This window comes from Neovison vison, chromosome 10 (genome assembly GCF_020171115.1).
Source record: "Neovison vison isolate M4711 chromosome 10, ASM_NN_V1, whole genome shotgun sequence".
Lineage (NCBI taxonomy): Eukaryota > Metazoa > Chordata > Mammalia > Carnivora > Mustelidae > Neogale > Neogale vison.
The window spans coordinates 50604720-50623373 of NC_058100.1; the positions used below are offsets into that span (position 1 = coordinate 50604720).

At 42.1% G+C, this 18654-nt stretch overlaps 1 protein-coding gene across 1 annotated transcript in view; it reads right to left on the minus strand.

Moving 5' to 3' along the window:
• COLGALT2 (collagen beta(1-O)galactosyltransferase 2) overlaps positions 1-18654 on the minus strand; it is a 102625-nt gene that overhangs the window by 43917 nt on the left and 40054 nt on the right. The window lies entirely within an intron of this gene.

An 18654-nucleotide genomic window follows, 5' to 3' on the forward strand; every position in this document is an offset into this window, starting at 1 on the left:
TAAAACAGGGCTCAGCAAATAGCAGAATCAATAAGTGTTTGTACTAAAACTGTATAAGCAGAACATGAATTAAGAGCAAGTTAACAAATCTTTTTTGGAAATTTTCCTACTTGGCTTAATTTTTAGTTACCCAAGATGTAAACTCTGCCTTTTAACTTCTGTGACAAGTACCATCAATTTAAGCAATAATTCTGTTGCATTTTCTTTTCAAGTTTGTTTGCAGATCACCATACCACTGCTAATCAGTGGTATGGTAATCTGCTAATTACAGTTAATCTACGGTATCACTAATCACACACAGGGGAAAGCAACAGTTTCCAAAATAAAACACAGAAATCTCAGTTATCATTACGTGTTTTGGATTATTAACGTTACCATTACTTACGCAAACTAGAGTACCTTCAAAAGTCTTCAAATAATGTTTACAAAACTTGTTTGTACCTTAAATGTTTAACAAATTGATCTACGCATAAAAGCTTAACTCACTTATTAGAACAAAAATACTTTCAAGTTTTATTGCAAAACAAACCCATGCTGTATATAAAATACACGACTGAAAGTTATTCAGAATATGTAAAAAGGAAGCTATATAAGTCGACTGGAAAGGAGAAAGAAAGCGAGAGTTAAAATCCTGACATCAGATTAGGTGGAATTCTGGCCATGACCAAGAAAGCTACTTTATAATGCTAAAGGATACAATTGACATCAAAGATACAATAAATATGGGGGCACTTGGGTGGCTCAGTGGATTAAAGCCTCTGCCTTCCCGCTCAGGTCATAATCCCAGGGTCCTGGGATGGAGCCCCGCATGGCGCTCTCTGCTCAGCAAGGAGCCTGCTTCCTTTCCTCTCTCTCGGCCTGCCTCTCTGCCTACTTGTGATCTCTGTCAAATGAATAAAAAAATCTTAAAAAAAAAAGATACAATAAATATGAACATCCATGTAAACTTCACAGAGTACAGGGGCTGACAAATTTTCTTTAAGAGCAAGACAGTAAATACTTCAAGCTCACAGGCCATATACTCTCTATTACAACCACTTCAATCTGCCTTTGCAGCAGGAAAGCAGCCACAAACAATATGTAAATAAATACACATTGCCGTAGGCCAATAAAGCTTCATTTACAGGAATAAGCAATGGATCTAGAGGGTGTAGTTTGTCCATGCTTGATATAATGGAAAGGATAGAAATTGCAAGGAGAAACAGAAACACCAATAACAAGAATGCTAGCATACAACTTTTTTTTTTTCTTTTAGGATATTATTTTTTTAAGTAGTCTCTACCACCCAGCATGGGGCCCGAACTTATAACCCCAAGATGAAGAGCTGCAGACCATACCACTTTCAGAGAAGATGGTGCAAACAGTAGGAAGTAAATAAACAGACGATCTATAGAACACAATGAGAGAGAAGATGCTCTCCTCTCCTGTGCAGGTGGAACGTTCTCAACAAGTGACCAACAATTATACTACACGGAAAGCCTCCACAAAACTGAAAGAATATAAACAACGTTCTGCGATAATAAAGCCATAAAGCCAGAAATTGGTAATAAAATTAAAAAACAAAAAAATTCCGCTAAGAATTCTCTATTCAACAACTATCGAGTGAAAGAAGTACCAATCAGTTTCAGAAATTCTAAATAATGAACCGTGAAAACACTACGTGTCAGAATTTTTAGACACTGTTAAAGCAATGTTCACAGAAAGATTCAGTTTTACATCCATCAGTTCATACAAGTAAGTGGGTTGACTTCCTGCAAGGAAGCTAGAAAAAAAACAACAAAACAAACAAGCATAAAGAAATTAATAATAAAGGAAGATAGGCCAGAAGCATAAAACAGAAAAAGGATAGAACTAATAAATTAAAATTCTGCTTTAAAAAAAAAAATTTATTTTCGTAAACCGGTATAATTAACATACAATGTTGTCTTGGTTTCAGGCATATAATATTGTGTTTCAACAATACTCTGCTCGGTGCTCCCTGTGATATGTGAACTTTCAATCCCCTTCACCTATTTCACTTATCTTCCCACCAAAATCTCTAAAATTTTGCTCTTTTTGAGGAAAATCAACAAAGCAACCCTTTATTCAACTATCAAGACAACACGATGTATAAAATAAGAATTGCCAAGGATGAAGGGAATATGACTGACATGGAAGAAATTATTGAATTACTTTGCACAACTCAATGAAAAATAGATCTGAAAACTCGATATAATGGAGGATTTTCAGGTGCCTGGGTGGATCAGTGGGTTAAAGCCTCTGCCTTGGGCTCAGGTCATGGTCCCAAGGTCCTAGGATCGAGGCCCGAATGGGGGGGGGGGTCTCCGCTCAGCAGGGAGCCTGCTTCCTCCTCTCTCTCTGCCTGCCTCTCTGCCTACTTGTGATCTCTCTCTCTCTGTTGAATAAATAAATAAAATCTTTAAAAAGAAAAAAAAATGGAGGATTTCCTAGGAAGATGCATGTTAGCAAAACTGACTTCACGAGAGATATAAAACTTGAACAAAACAATTACCAAGGAAGAAATGAAGAAAGAGGAAAAAATCAATAGGCCCAGATGGTTTCACGGGGGAATTCTAACAGCTTTCTTAATAGACTAGATAATTCCAGTGCTATGTAGCTTGTTCTCCAGGGTGTAGGAGAAACAAATGAAAATTCCAAGTTCTTTTAATAATGCAAGAACAATATTAATATCTAAACCTGATGAAGAAACACACACAACTACAGACCAATATCTCTTAAAGAATATGCTGCAAAAATCGTAATAAAATATTAGCAAACAGAATCTAACATCCTAATTAAGAAAATATTATACAGCATAGCCTAGGATCGTTCATTATAAAAGGAAATCCATTAATATAATTCACTATATTAACCGAAGGAAAAGCATATAATTACTTCCGTAAATGCTAAAAAGGTCTTTAATAAAATTCAACATCTATTCCTGATTTTTAAAAACCACATTGAATAAAATTAAAACAGGAAGGAAGAAAGGAAGGGAAGAAGGAAAGAAAGCAGGGAGAGTAAACAGAAGAGTCATGGAAAGACAGAGGTGTCTGAGACTCTTGAAAGGGAATAAAAATGCTTAGAATTTATGGGCAATTTAGCAGTCCCTCCTGAAAGGAAAAGCCAGGGCCATTCTCAGCCGTAGTGGTTCCCTGGGAACGTGGCCTTGATAAGAGCCAATGAAGAAGTGCAAGCAGTGTTTGCTTCTTCCATATACAGGCAATTTCAGTAAATAGGATTTTGTTAAATCCAATCTGTGATGGCTTTTGTTCTTTCTATTTGAGCTTTTGGAAGTCACTGTTCCACCAAAAGTAACAAAATCTTTAAGGGAGAGAATATTCAGAAATGTTCAAGAGAAAAAAAATAAATTGTTAAGCAAAGCAGAGTGGAGCCCCATGTTACAGAGGGGATAAATCTCTATAAAACACCAGTAACTCAAACCTACATAATTGAAGTCATTGGGTATAGAAAAATGGGGGATAGAGCTATAGGACTAATTGAAGATTGCTTTATAAAAAGAATAGTTGAACTAAAACTAGCCTTACTGAAAATATTATTCCAAAAAATAGAAGATTAGGAGCTGATACCAATTGCCAATTTAATCTACCTTCTTTTTTTTTTTTAATATATAAGATTTATTTATTTATCTTAGAAAGAGAGAGAGAGAGAGCATGAGTAAGAGGGACAGAGGGAGAGAGAATCTCAAGCAGACTCCACGCTGAGCACGGAGCCCACTGTGGGGCTCGACACCAACCCAAGACCATGATCTCAGCTGAGACCAGGAGTTGGAGGCTTAACCCACGGAGCCACCTAGGCACCCCTCGACCTACTTTCAAGTCTCTTCTGGAAATCAGATTAGAATCAGTCCCTCCCTTCAGAACAAGGTCTAGGAGGGAGGAGACCCACGGGCCCACCCGGAAATCCCACTACCTGGAGAGAGAAAGCAGTACTGTGTGTGGCTGGTGTTGAGGGACAGCAGGTGAGCACTTAGGGACAAAAATGGGGTAACATAAGGAGGCAGGAAAGTGGGCCAGAAAGCGATGTGGGAAAGGGCCACGGGCTTCATCTAGCTTGTGATTCTACTAAGAAGTGAAGAATGTTAGTGGCAGTCGCATCCACTGTGACACATGGCCCCCCGCCACCCATGCCCAGCGAAGTAGCCATGAAGGGCACTTGGAAAGTCAAACCACTCATCTCACTGTAGGAAGCACTTAGAGAGCAGTTCCTGAAACTAAGAATCAGCCCAAATGCCCACGAGACACTGCTCAACATATTATGAGCAAGAGTAAATTAAAACAAAACAAAATTAAAACTATCTTGACTGCAGCATTAGCTAAAAATTATGGGAAATCTACATTGTTCCCCAATTGTTATAAAGAGTGTAGAAGAATTCCTACAGCATCTACTTCTTTCCTTTGTTTCTGGTTGTTCATTACGCAGGACTTACACAATGAAGGAAAGGCACCACTGCGTCGAAGCCCTTCCTCATCATTTTAACAAAGTCAGTCTCACTGTATGAAATTTATTTTCCACCTGTCCAGACTAAACAACTCCAAAGTCTGCCTAAGAATCCACGATTCACAAACATCCTTAGACCAGAGCTGCTTGGGTGTATGCAAAGACAGAGATGTCTCATTAAGAAGAGAAGCACTGTTTTAAAATCCTCTCCTGGAGTGAAAACAGTTTCCTATTCAGGTACTTCCCCAAATTCTTAAGATGTTCTTTGTTCTTAGGCTTCCCGGGAAATGCACAAATCCTCAGGCTGTGGTCGGAAGTCCAGGGACACCGAGGTTTGATGTGTGGGGCCGATCTCCGGCACTGCCCCACGGGGGAGAACACCGCTGACCCCACCCGCCCACTGAGGAAGACTAGCGTTCCCGCCTCCAGACCAACTGCCCTGCCCCTCCACTCCCCCAGCCCAGGCAAATAAACAGAAATCCAGGCAGACTCTTCTTACTACTGTTTTTTACATCCCTCTGACCAAAAAAAAAAAAAAATTTTAAGAAGAAGTGTTTCTCTTTGAATACATAATCACAAAAGCAGGCAGGCGCTGGTCTACTTGGAGAATTGGAGAGAGAGATAGCAAAGGCCCAGATGTGAGGTCTTGGGAGGAAACAGGAGGTTTTGTGAACAGCTTCATTTTCAGAGCCCTGGAGCATAGCACCAAACAGGGTGGTGCTGTCCTTCTGGGAGTTACAAGGAGCTAAGTGCAGGCAACCGTGAAGCCAAGAAGGACTTTTCCATCAAGCTGAGAGGCTGAGAAGACAGAATGTGTGACCCTCTTTGGGGAAGTCGAGGCATCTCTCCCAACTGAGAGCTCCTTCCAGTCCCATAGAATAAGAGCCTCGGGTCGGCTAGCATCCCCCATCAGACCGGGAAGGACACCCTGCAAGGTACCAGACATCACTCAGGGAGTCCTTGAAGAAACCCAGTGATGTGAAGAGACTTCCAGAGCGCGACGTGCACGTGACTGACAGTCGCTCGTCAAACTGGAAAACCAGGGCTTGTGGAAGCACAAGCAGGCCCTGGTGGGAAGAACACTCTCCCTGGAAGCGAAGCCTTTGGATTTTGCCACGGTGCTCCCTGCTGAGGGGAGGCACACTTAAATCAGCAGCCCCCACCTCTCTTCCCTGGGGCTTTCTGGCTTGGGGTAAGACAGCGAGGTGAGCTCAGCTCTTGAGCCCAGCCAGTCCTCACATGATGGAAACTTCTCTGCAGGCCATGATGCAACAGTGGCTTCCCTTTACCTCTAACAAGCACCAGGCCACTAAGTGGTTGCCCTCCACCTTTGCCAGAGCCATGGCCCCGATATGCCCGCCGTGCTCGTGGTCAGTCCTCTCTCTGTGCATTGGTCCTCGCTGGTTGTCTTTGGAGCGAGTGTTTGCAATGGAAAAGCTGGTAGACACAAGTGGAACAACCGCTTGGTCTCAGAGGGAAGTCTGGACCATTACTCACCATGACGCTGGCCTGCTCATCCATTTTATCTTGGATTCTGCTTCTAGTTTCCGTCTCCTCTTCTCTAGCTGTGCCCATCAGCAAAGGCCCGTGAGTCTCAGGTTCAAAACCAAATTAGGACTTAGGTAAACCCAGACTGTAAATGCCATCAACAGCCTGGTGCAGGGCATCTCCTTGGTGAAGGAAGTTCCCCGGGGCCAGCAAGGGCATTGTTACTGTCACAAGGAAAAGTGAGAGCTCATGGAGCAGACCAGTAAATAAACACGTCTGCAGGATGATACAATTTTACTACTTGGTGGTGCCAGAAAAACAACACTGCGATTTTTCTGGCAATGTCTGCACACACTGACATTTCTCCTCCTTCCAGAAGGTCAGTTTTCATTCCTCAGTCTTGGCTCTTACACTAACAGCCAACTTGAAGTAATTAGAACAGACTCATTTATTTTCACCGTGAGTTCTTCTGAGCTTGTGAGGTCTAAGTGCAGCATTGGGGAGCATAGGGGCCCTGGATCCATGCTAACGATGCGGGCGGGCTCTCTCAGCCCCGAACCTAGATGCTGAGGGCACGGTGCTCCTGATAACGTCCCTCTGCACTGACCCTCCAAAATTGTTCTCAGCTCCCTGGCCACCCCAGAAAGCCTGACTTTTGAGGAGACAGAACCAGAGGACTGCACTCAGTGGGCCAGAACAAAGGCAACGCTGAGCAGGGTCTGCTCTTTGCTGCCCCAGAACCTACAATACAAAGGCCCCAGAGGCTCACAGATGATGGAATGAATAACAAGATGAGTCATTGCCTCAATGATTCACGCCATGACTGGTAAGTTGGCAAAAGTGAATTTTCCAACATGGAACTTCAAAGCCCGAACTACCCTCTTAGCTGCCTCTTGTGTTCATCCAGCAAGGAGAGACTCATGGGGATAGAACATAAAGAGCTCCCACCCAAAAATAAGGTTCCCCTTTTTGAAGCAACGAGTGAAAGTAATTTTCTAGAAAGCTCATGTCATCAAGTCCTACCACTTTGGTCTCTGCTCTCAGGCAAAGCCTCACCAGCAACTATTCTGCCAAGAGAAAGAGCTAGGCTTGGCCACTTGGCAAAATATGCGGATGGATTCTTGCTTCTTGGTTACTGTGTAGAGTTGTTTAAAGATCTAGAATCGTCTGCTGGGTGAAAACTAGATCTGGGTACAGTTCAGGATATGGACATGGATTGGGGAGCTGCGGATTTCTCCCAGCAAAAGCCTTTTCTAGGTCTCACCAAGGGTATCAGCAACAATTCTCCCTAATGAACTAAGAAATCAGGAAAGCTCACTTCTCACGAAACCCTTCAGACCAACAAAATAAATGTTTCTACTCCCTCAACGTCCCTCCTCGATACGTTCCATTTTAATCCCAGAAACAATCATAGGCCTTACACATCTGAAGACTGGCTAGGAGTGATGTTAAAAAAAAAAATCTGTTTCTGGAAATGCAATCAAGCAATGAATCAATTTCATTCCTAATGGGTAGGAAAGAGAAATGGTAAAATTGGCCAACTGACCAGTTAAAATTTAATTCAAGGCCCAATACATAGTATTAAATTGAAGAGCTTAATTAAACTTTACAAATGAGCCATTCCTTGACAATTTGGTTCTGAGATACAGTTTGCCTCTCTCAATGTCAAGAACCCCTCACCTGTGTGTCATGCACTCTCCCATGTTGAGCCCTATAATTAGCTCAGGTAGCATTATTTTTCTCTCTCCATCGTATAGAAGAGAAAGCTGAAGATGGAAGGCAATGACTTGTTCAAGTCATGCAAATAGCGGATCTTAGAGCCTGGACTTTTCCTTTCAGAGCTGGGATGCCCCCCACACGACCCTAGTGAAAACTCCCCTACCACACTCACCCACAGAGACTTCAAGTACACCTGGAGGATTGGAAGGAATTCTCTGTCTTGTCAAGGACATTAATCAACAGGACCAGAGTGATCACCTCAGAATGAAAGGAGGGACTTGTCCCAGCAGGAAACAAAGCAAGAAAGTGGGAAGATCCATTAGTTCCCTTTGAGCTTTCTTCTTAATTGAAGTACAGTTGGTGCACAATGTTACCTTGGTTTCAGGTGTACGACACAGTGATTCAACAACTACATGTTACGCTGTGCTCGCCACAGTACAGCTAACATCTGTCACCAAGCTTTGTTGAGGTTTGCTACAGCATCATTTTCCTTGGAGTCAAAACTCTTGGAATTCTATGCAAATATCAGCGGCGGTGTCTGAGACAAGATAAATATGTTTCTCATCTGTGTAAATACTCTTTTTCCTGTGTTTCTTCCCCTTTGCCCTTTGTCTATTCTTCTCCCTGCTCTTTTTCTCCCACTCCTCATTTCCTTTTTTCTCTTCCTTGCTGGATTTTCCAGATCTGTTGAGTTTTTTCTTATGTGGGTGTATCCTAAAGAAATGGAATTACTTGTGGAATATATTCCTGCCATGTCAGCAACTAGAGTCCTGATACTAAAAAGAAGACACACAGGACCTAGGGACACACTCTCCAGGAGCCCTAAAGCTCTCCAGCACCCAAACACCTTGGGTTGGAGGCGATGCCTGAAACCTGTAATTACACAGGAATTCTCTGCCCATCGTCTCAGCATTGTAATTAACTCATCCTCTGTCTCTCTCCATTGACCAGAGTCTCTTCCGCGAGGATAGGAGCATCCCCGCACCTAAGAGAGTTGACTGTGTAAAACAGGCACTAATCTGGGCCTGGTGAATAAATGAATGAATGAAGAATTCAAGAAAACTTTTTCCAATCCAACCCAAATGCCCACAAAGGCCGAGCACAGATAACGTCAAGGAGTGAGAGGGACCGTGTACGTATGAGCTAACACTGTGAGAGAAGAAACACCTGCAGGCTCCACTAGATTGTTGCCATGTTAGAATGTGTGTCCAGAAAGGCTAGATTTTCTATAGTTTCAAGAGGAGCTAGATATCCAGGTTTTAGAGATAAATGTCTGTTGATATTCTGTAAGAACTCTCGGGCTGAAATGCCATGATCAATTTCCACCATACAAGGGACCTCTGGAAACCAGGGACTTGGCACAAAGGCCACATTAGGTCGGCTCTTAACCGCCACAGTCCATCCACCTGTGCACATTCGGGACACATAGCTCAGTAATTAAATATTTCAGATATGGCCGGGAGGGTACCAATGCCGCTCCCCTGCTTTCACAAACACTGAAAGCATTTTTAATGAAAAAGAAAAGACAAACATGCAACGGGCTGGGCAAGGTCTAAATAATTCTCACAGTCAAATCGTAATAGAATCAGAAAAAGAAGGCTACGGCCACCACCGAGTGAGCATAAGGGGGCACGTCTCACAAACACCACACAGGACCTCTTTTTGCATTGCACCAGAGGCACACTTACTGCTCACTTTTAAACATAATAGGTTTTCTAAGATAGAATTCACCTATCTGACATTCACCCGGTTAAAGCATACAAATCAGTGGTTTCACCTTCTCCGGCCCCTCATAATCTCAGGTCTATTTTGTGTCTCTAGGGATTTGCCTTTTTTGAACATTGCCTATAAATGAAGTCATACCATTGTGGCCTTTGGTGTCTGACCATTTCCATTCAGCATGTTTGTAGGGTTCACATACAGCATGTGTCAGTGACTCCTTTATCTTTATGTCCAGGTAATACTCCGTGGTATGGATACGCCACAGTGTGTTTATCCATCCATTATTTAATGGACATTTGGGTTGTTTCTACTTTTTATTATAATTATTGCTGTCATGAACATTCATAGATGAATTTTTGTGTGAACCCATATTTTCATTTCCCATGGGATTGCTGCCTCCACTCAAAATATTATGGAAAATGAAGAAAATGCCTTTTCTTTTCTTTTCTACCACCTGCAGACTGCCCTATGTCCCAGGCACTAAGCTGGGCATTTTACCTATACGACTCTAATCCTTCCGTTAATTCTCAAAGAAGGTATTATTATCCTCATTTTACAGAGACAGAATGTGAGGCCTAGAAGCTCTCTCCCAAAGCTTATTCTCTCTCCACTTATACTCCGTCTCGGATAGGTATTTTTCTCCACTTTTGAAATTCTCAGCTTTTGTTCCAAGGCAGCCAAGAGCGACACTTCACTCTTCGGGATCCATGTACTGATTTCAGGTGACAGGAGCCGATGGGACGCAAGAATGTGGGGACGGGGGAGCGGACACAGGAAGGGGCGGGTCTCGGCAGAAGAGCTGAGCCCGGCAGATGCCAGCAGTGTAAACAGTCAGCCTTCGGGCCTGGCAGGGCGATGCCCTGGCGAAACACCGAGCCCATGAACCATGAGGTCATGATGAACAGAGGCCAGGGTGACCACAGAGAGAGTCACAGCCCGAGGACGGGGCTTGCTAAATGAAGCGCTACGGAGGACCTCGCCCTTGGAGCCACTCTGAGTGTGGAAAGGAAAGCTGGCCGGACTGGGCTCGAAATGGGAAGGCGAAGTGGTGGTTGGAGCGGAGAACCAGGAGAAAGCGGAGAGAAGTGTCCGTGTTCTACGCAGGAAGGTTTAGTTTGGTTCATTTGTTCCTGTACTTAAAATTATGACGAAATACTTGAATCACTGTTGATTCTGAGTTACTTGACACTATTATTTGATGAACCACATTCTTTTTCCAGTTTTTAAAATATATAGCTTTTATTTAAATTCAATTAACATGTAACATATTATTAGTTTCAGAGGCGGAGATCAGTGATTCACTAGTTGCATATAATACCCAGTGTTCATTACATCAGGTGCCCTCCTTAATGTCCATCACCCAGTTACCTCACCCCTCCCTCCCCTCCCCTCCAGCAACCCTCGGTTTGTTCCTATGATTAAGAGTCTCTTATGGTTTGTTTCCCTCTCTGCTTCCATCTTCTTTTATTTTTTTGTCCTCTCTTCCCCTATGATCCAATGTTTTGTTTCTTAAATTCCATTTATCAGTGAGAGCATATGATGGTTGTCTTTCTCTGATTGACTTATTTCGCTTAGTATCATACCCTCTAGTTCTATCCATGTCATCGCAAATGGCAAGAGTTCATTTCTTTTGACGGCTGAGTGATCTTCCACTGTGTACATACACCACATCTTCTTTATCCATTCATCTGTCGTGGACATCTGGACCCTTTCCATAGTTTGGCTATTGTAGACATTGCTGCTTTAAACACTGGGGTGCAAGTGCCCCTTTGGGTCACTACATTTGTATTTTTGGGGTAAATATCCAGTTGTGCCATTGATCTATTTCCAACTTTTTGAGGAACCTCCATACTGTTTTCCAGAGTTACTGCACCAGCCTGCATTCTCACCAACAGTGTAAGAGGGTTCCTCTATCTTTGCATTCTCGCCAACGCATGTTGTTTCCTGAGTGACTAACCACATTCTTAATCAAGTAAAAATATGAAGTCAGGAGACATGGCTCTTCTGCCAACTAGCTCTATAATCTGAATGAATTTACTTGAGCTCTCCGTACCGTGCTTTTCCATCTGTAAAATGCAATAATGACACCTGTTGCACATACCTAGCTCAGTGACTTATTGTGAGCAGCCAGAGGCATGTGAAGGAGCTTTCAAGAACACTTTCTTTCAAGGCTGGCCTTTCCCGCACTGTCCCCAACACCCACAAGCACGCACGCACACACACACACACACACACGCACCCTTAAATAAACCAGACAGCCTGTTGAATAGGTTCCTGAGATGCATCCAACAAAGTTCAACATATGCATTTAAGGCGAACAAAGCAGAACTATCACAATCCACCATTTTTTCTTTAAGAATAAAAATACACCCACCCATTGAAATACAGAGAACATGAAAGAATAGTGTGGCAATGACTACTAATTGTCTCAGTATTGGCCTTCCTCCTCTTCCCTAGGAATAGGATATTTAGCTGAGCCTGTGACCATCCAGCCTAAGGAGTACACGGTAAGCTCCCTGACAGCCAGGATGTTTGCTCTGTTCACTGCTCTACCTCTAGTACTTAAAAGACTGCCTCGGACATAGTATGTGCCCAACAATTATCTATGGAATGGTTCCTTTCTTAACAAATTTCTAACCTAAGAAGAACCGTGAAAACCCTTGCATGCCTCTCTCATTTGATAGACACCTGTGTATCTCCCATGCATCTCGTCTGCGCCAGGCATCATGGCACCTTCTGGAAAACAACACTTTGTCACTGATGTCAAGGTACTCTTAGTTCCTCATAGTTTTAAAGAAAATACAGATATATAAATAATTGTAATTTGGTATAATGTTCCCCAAAACGGCTACATAATAAGGTAGCCAAGTGCCAGAGAGGAGGGAGTGGTTGACAAGAAGGGGAAGGTCAAAGGATGAGAAGGCTTAATGGAAATTTGAAGAATAATCAGATATTTATAGAGATGTGGAAGGTAGACTGAACATTCCAGAAGAAGGAATAATATGTGTGGAGGCAGAGAAGCATGCAAACACAGCATGACGTGTTGGCACAGCCACGTGTAATTTTCTTGGTCTACACCTTACAGATCCAAGGGGTTAAGTGGCTGCAAATGGTTAGAGATGACCGTTTTGTCATGGGAATGGGAGGAACAGTGAAGACGTTTGTCCCACTTTTCTGGGTCCCCAGCATCTGGGCCCACTTGAAAAAAATAAAATGGGTGAACAATTCTCTGCATAAGATATTTTGCCACATTGTGACAGGTAATACCTTTAGCATCTACAGAAGGATGCTGTAGAATCTATTTGAATTCTTCAAAGAGCGCGCTCCAATTACATAAGAAGTGCTGGTCCACTTCATTCCATTTATGGGTGCAGGTTCTGCCACCATACACAAGGGGTTTTCTGGGAAAAGTGTAGTTTCTAACATTCTAACCCGTTTTCATCAAAACTTCCTTTATACTTCTCAGTCCATGTGTCCAAATTTCCCACTCCAAAACAGTGCCCAGTACATAGTAAGCGGTTAGCCTGTGCTTGTCGGATGACATGGGTAAATAAATGCTTGTGGAAATGGACAAGAAAATAAAAACACGGTGCCCATACTTATTAAGAGTCTACCCCTTAAGCAAAACAAGCGGCAAACATAACAGCATTAACACTAAACCCGTATAAAGCACTTTGATTTCCGCCCCCAAATTCATCAGACTTCTTCCAGCTATCATACTTGCTTCCCCATTGAAAACACTGGACTAGAAACATGAACAAAGTATCCAGCCTGCAAATTGAATTCAAGACTGTTTTCCCACAGAGTCACCTAGAATAAGAACTTGGCTCTAGTTGACGAAAAAACTCTGTCCGGTCCATCCCGGTTACCCGATACCTGCCGTCTTGGGTCCAGGAATAACACTCCGGCCCGCTCAGGGCTGGGAGAGGAAATGTTTGCCTTGAATTTACCTACTTTGAATAGTGTTAAGTCTGGCCTTCCCACATCACTCCGTTTGCGGTTTCTTTTAGGGGGCGTGGGGTGAGGGACCACTGTTTAGCAGGTGTAAGACCCAGGCTCATATTTTATACTCACACCCATGCAATTCAAGAGTTCTCAGAAATATTTTGTAGGAGTTTTGAGTTCTTTGACTCTTATTCATGCTGTCAGAGGCAAACAGGAGGCTAAGCAGGAGGATGGTATTTTTTCCCCATCTTTATTATGGAAAACTGCTGTTGGAGGGAAGGAACGTTCTGTGCTCCTAACATTTCCAGGGTCTGTGCGGCTTTGCAACAAGCTCCTGACGAGGCAAACATGCACAAGTGCACAGTGCATGGATGTTTCCCTACTGCCTTGATTTCCCACCACAGTTTGGCAGAGAGGGACAGCAAGAGCAAGCCGCGGAGCCCCGAGCGGGGACCCTTGCGTAGTAACATCTCACTGAATCCTCACCACAATCTGATGACATGATGGTCTTCTTAGCCCCGCTATAAAGATGAGGACACTGAGCCCATGAAGGGGAGGCATCAGGTCCCAGGTCTCAGAGGGCGGGAAGAGTGAGAGCCAAGCCTGAAAGCTGACGGGCCTCGGATACTTGTGAAGCCCTATTCTAAGAGTCTGGTTTTAAAATCATATTTCTGGAGTGAAGTTGAAGACAGAAGGAAATATGTTAAAGAAGGTGAGGAGTAGGGCGCCTGGGTGGCTCAGTCATTAAGCTTCTGCCTCCAGCTCAGGTGATGATCTCGGGGTCCTGGGATCGAGCCCTGCATCGGGCTCCCTGCTCAGTGGGGAGTCTGCTTCTCTCTCTCCCACTCCCCCTGATCGTGCTCACTCTCTCTCTCATTACGTCTCTCTCTCAAACAAATAAAATCTTGAAAAAAAAAAAAAAAAGAAGGTGAGGAGTAAATTGTAATCTTGTCTCCAAAGTGCTAGCTATATCAACGAGCTTTACATCATTACTAAGATTGCTGCAGCCACAGGACACTTAACATTATTTTAGAGCCCCCGTGGGTCACGGGCCCCCTTGTCTTCACACCTTGGGAATGAATGTACCTAACTCAGCTCATAATTTTGAATAATGTCTCGAAGAGCAAAGGGCACTTAACAATAACTGATCGATTTCTCTCATGTTTCCCAAAACTTTGTGTTTTCTTGGTTATCTCTGGTCTAACAGGTCACCATAAGGATCTTGTTTGCTCTTTCTGTGAATGGAGAAGTGGGGTTGAGGGAAAGGATGACTGAGACACGAGCTTTTTAAAAAGTCACCCCAAATTTCACCTGGTGAATCTGGAAGCTAGGGCAGGGACCCTGGATCTTAGATTGCAAGGTGCTACAACCTCCCTCATCTCCCCACATGGGTCCAGTCCCCTGAGTCTACGTTCTTTTCATACCATGTATCTCTGATGCCGAGTACTTATCGGAGTTGCAATTCTGTGTTTATTTCTACGGTGCTGAGTAATGTGTTTCTCCCTTTCTGGTTTCTCGGCTGTGCAGGGCAAGAATATGTGTGTTTGTCTTTGCTCATCATGGTAACCGGAAGCCCAGGACAGCACCTGGCATCAGTACCGAGTCATGTGTTCCTACATGAATAACTGAGCACAAGATCGCTGTCCCCACTCTCCTTTTTAATCACTATATATTTAAAACGTGGATAGTTTATTACTTGTAAAATTGAAATGCATAATCAGGCAGTATTGGGAAATGTCTTTGGGGGCACTTCCTGTTTTATAATCTATATCCAGAACGTTTGACTTTCAAGTGGGCCCCAGAAACAGGCAGCAGTCAGATGCTGTTGGTATTGAGCTCTTGGGAGGCTCTGGGGGAGCCCAATAACCCGTCTGGTAGGAAGTGGGGAATGTGAACAGCTGCTCTGAGGCAGAACCTGGGAGACATTTGGCGAGGGCAGAGTTCAGGCAGATGAAACTGTGGTCGATGGTGAATATGGCAAAGGTGAGTCATCTTCCCGGCGTCCATTAGGGTGTGTCCTTTGAGCCAAATTAGAAATCCAGCAAAAGGACTTGGCACCCAAACTTATAGAGTCTAGTTCCAGCCGATGCAGGGAAAAGACTGTAACCTCCCTTTCAGACCTAAAAGAGGGTGCAAGGGCTTCCCCAGGACCAAGCTGCCCTTCCTTCTCCAGCCTCGGATCAGACCATGTCTCAGGCATGCTTTAGGTTTTAGTTGCCGCCATGTTCTTCTGGAGGCACTATGGGAAGGAAGTTGATGATAACCAATGTTCAAAGTTCATTTTTCCAAAGCCTCCTGACAAATTTTTCAATTGCCTCTATAAATCATCTCGTAACACGTCACTGGTGAAATTCTCATTTTCATTCCCACACAGGAGACTTTTATAGAGGGAATCAGGCATTACCAGAATGAGATTCGAACTCACTGCCCCAAGTTCCTCTGGTAGAGGATTAGAGGTAGAGGATTATAGCCTGAAAGGAACAAAAATTTTCGCCAGGACTACTGTCTATATGAAGACCTAACAGAAGACTTTAAGCACTCAAGATTTGCTAAAATGAATCACATATATATATTTTTTCTCATTTAATCCTCACGATACCTTAGAAAGTAGGTGTTCTTTCCATCTTATGGATGAGAAATCAGTCATAGACTTAGCAAGTGATGGACCCAGGATTCTGGCCTAAGTAACCTGCAAATTAAAGTTTTCAAAAGCAATGGGTGCAGAGATCTCCTTGTGATAAGGTCAAAAGGACTGGAGTAATAAAATACCTAGCATAAAATCAAGAATTTGATATGAGGTAAGACCTTAAAAATATAGAAAATAAAGTCAAGTATGTCTACATTTTGTGCTGAAGGATTCCCTTGTATCAAGCAAGTAGCCTGTGTAACTAAGGTATGTTCTGGACTCCTACAGCTCTTTAATCCTGGCTAAGTTATCTGACATGGCTAAACCTTCACTTCCTCATCTGTTTTGTTGTAAAGACTAAGAAACAACTAAGAATCTTTTGGTTTTGCTTCCAATTTTTTCATTTACTATTCCAATTTACCTTAAATAATTCCAATTACATTAGTACCTTTAAGTGTGCTGTCTTCATTTACATTCTCGTAATTATACATTTATGGGGTATTCTGATTGATCATCTTCTAATTTCTTCAAGATTCTTACATTTTTCTTTGAAAAGTATAGCCCTGGTTATTTTTTCTTTACTCCTAAGTTCTTACTCCTTTTTCCTCATCCTTAATCTTCAATCTCAACTCTGATAGATATGTTTTCAGTATTTCAACATACTGATTTAAATCAGTATACTGATTTTAAAAAAACTATTTATCTCTCAGAGATCTCGTTAAGCAAATCTGTTCTTTTATTTTGAATGTTTTAGTACTATTTTCAGCCTTATCCTAAGTAGGACATTCCAATGCCTAAAACCATGCCAGGCCCATGAGAGACTTCTGTGATCCCTCTGGGATAATAAAAGAAAACCTATATGAGGAAGAAAATGTGTAAAGTTCAAGTTGATAATGTTTAGAAGCTACTAGAAGCTGGAAAAGTTCATCTGATGATAAGGTGATTCTAAGTATAGTGATTGGGTTTCCAGGTTCAATAAAGAGACCCCAAAATCAGGACCAATGAGACAAGTGAAGAGAAAAGTCTATGAGGATGTAATACAAAGACCTAGACCTGAAGTCCCATAAGGGCAGATATTTTCTGCCAAGTTATCTTTCTGGAGACAAAAATAAATGTGATGACATTCCTGCAGGCTCAGTGAATTCTCCACCTTGTGAACAAAGGCTTGCCTGCCTGGAGGTGAGGACCTGTGAGCTGACATGCTGTGTATCTGCCTTTGAACCTCAGCACACTGGTTTTCTTTAAACTTGGGCAAGGGTGTTGAGTGGAAGAGATTGCAGTTCTTTTTCAAGTGGGAAATACCTGCTGTGACGAAGTGAAGGTTGGGGTTGGACACACAGCAGGTGTCTGAGATCCTGAAGAAAGAAAATACTGAGTGGGCTGAAAGAGAAAACTATTGGAAATAGGGTGAATACGTAGCCGGAAGACACTGCCTCACAAATAATCAAAATATTAATTATTTAAGCTTTTTACATTCTTGAGCTTTATCCCCTTGATAAATAGTACTGTGAATTTCAATAATATACAGTGTTTGAGTCAAGAAGGGGGGGCTATACATATTAAGTGAGTGAATGAATAGACCAGCAAATCAATGAACAAATGAATTGATGGCATGGGACCATGGCAAGTCACAGAAATATCTCCATAGAACAAGAGGCTTGACATCTGCCCCCAGCCAACCTATTGGTTTCAAGCAAATAAACTTAAAATCCGAATTTATTTTTTGTACAATATAACTTCCTTTTCTTAATAGAGGTACTATGAAGATAAATTCAGATAAAAATATGTATTGGGCAGCATTATATAAAAGTAAAAAATTATAAATTGTATTTTTTTGCTCTAAGTGATATCATACAAGGGTGAATACAACATATGTTTCAAAGAATAGGAAATGTACCCATGTACACCACACCTGTGAAAGAGGCAAATCATTATCAAAATCTTGAAATCCTTGATGTTCCTTCCCTAGTTATTCCGCTATCTCCAGTCTGAATTTTTGGTTATTAATTATTTTACTTTTCTTTATAGCTTCACTACAAATGTATGTAATACTAAACAAAGAATAGTTTGGACTGTTTTGAACTTTATATAGACTCATGCAATATGTGTTTTCTGTGGTCTTCACATTGACTTTAAAATTCAGACATGTTGATGTTTATATCTGTAGTTAATTCATTATCAATGCTGTAATTTAGTGATCTATTTGAACATCAATGCACATTTAGGGTGTTTCCAGGTTTTTAATATTAGAACAATGTTGCTATGGCCTTGGTTGTATGTATCCTCTGAAGGATAGAAACAATAGTGTAGTTGGGAGTGGAATTCCTGGGCCAGAGATCTGAGAATGGTCAACTTCAGCAAGCACACCAAGTTGTCTTCAAAGTAGTTGCACTGATCATCAGCAGGACATGTGAGTTCTTGTCATACATTCTCAGCAATACTTGATATTGTCAGGCCTTAAAATTTTGGCCAACCTGACTGGCAAGAAATGATATTTTACTGTGGCATTTAACTGCATTTCCTTTATTATGGATCAGGTAGTACAATGCTTCATATATTTGTGGTCATTCATGCTTTCTTTTTTGTGGGTATTTGTTCATGTTTTTTGCTCATTTTTCTATTGGGTTCTTTGATTTTTCTTATTAACTGATAGGTATTCTTTATTTATTCTCAATACTATTCCTCTGACAGTT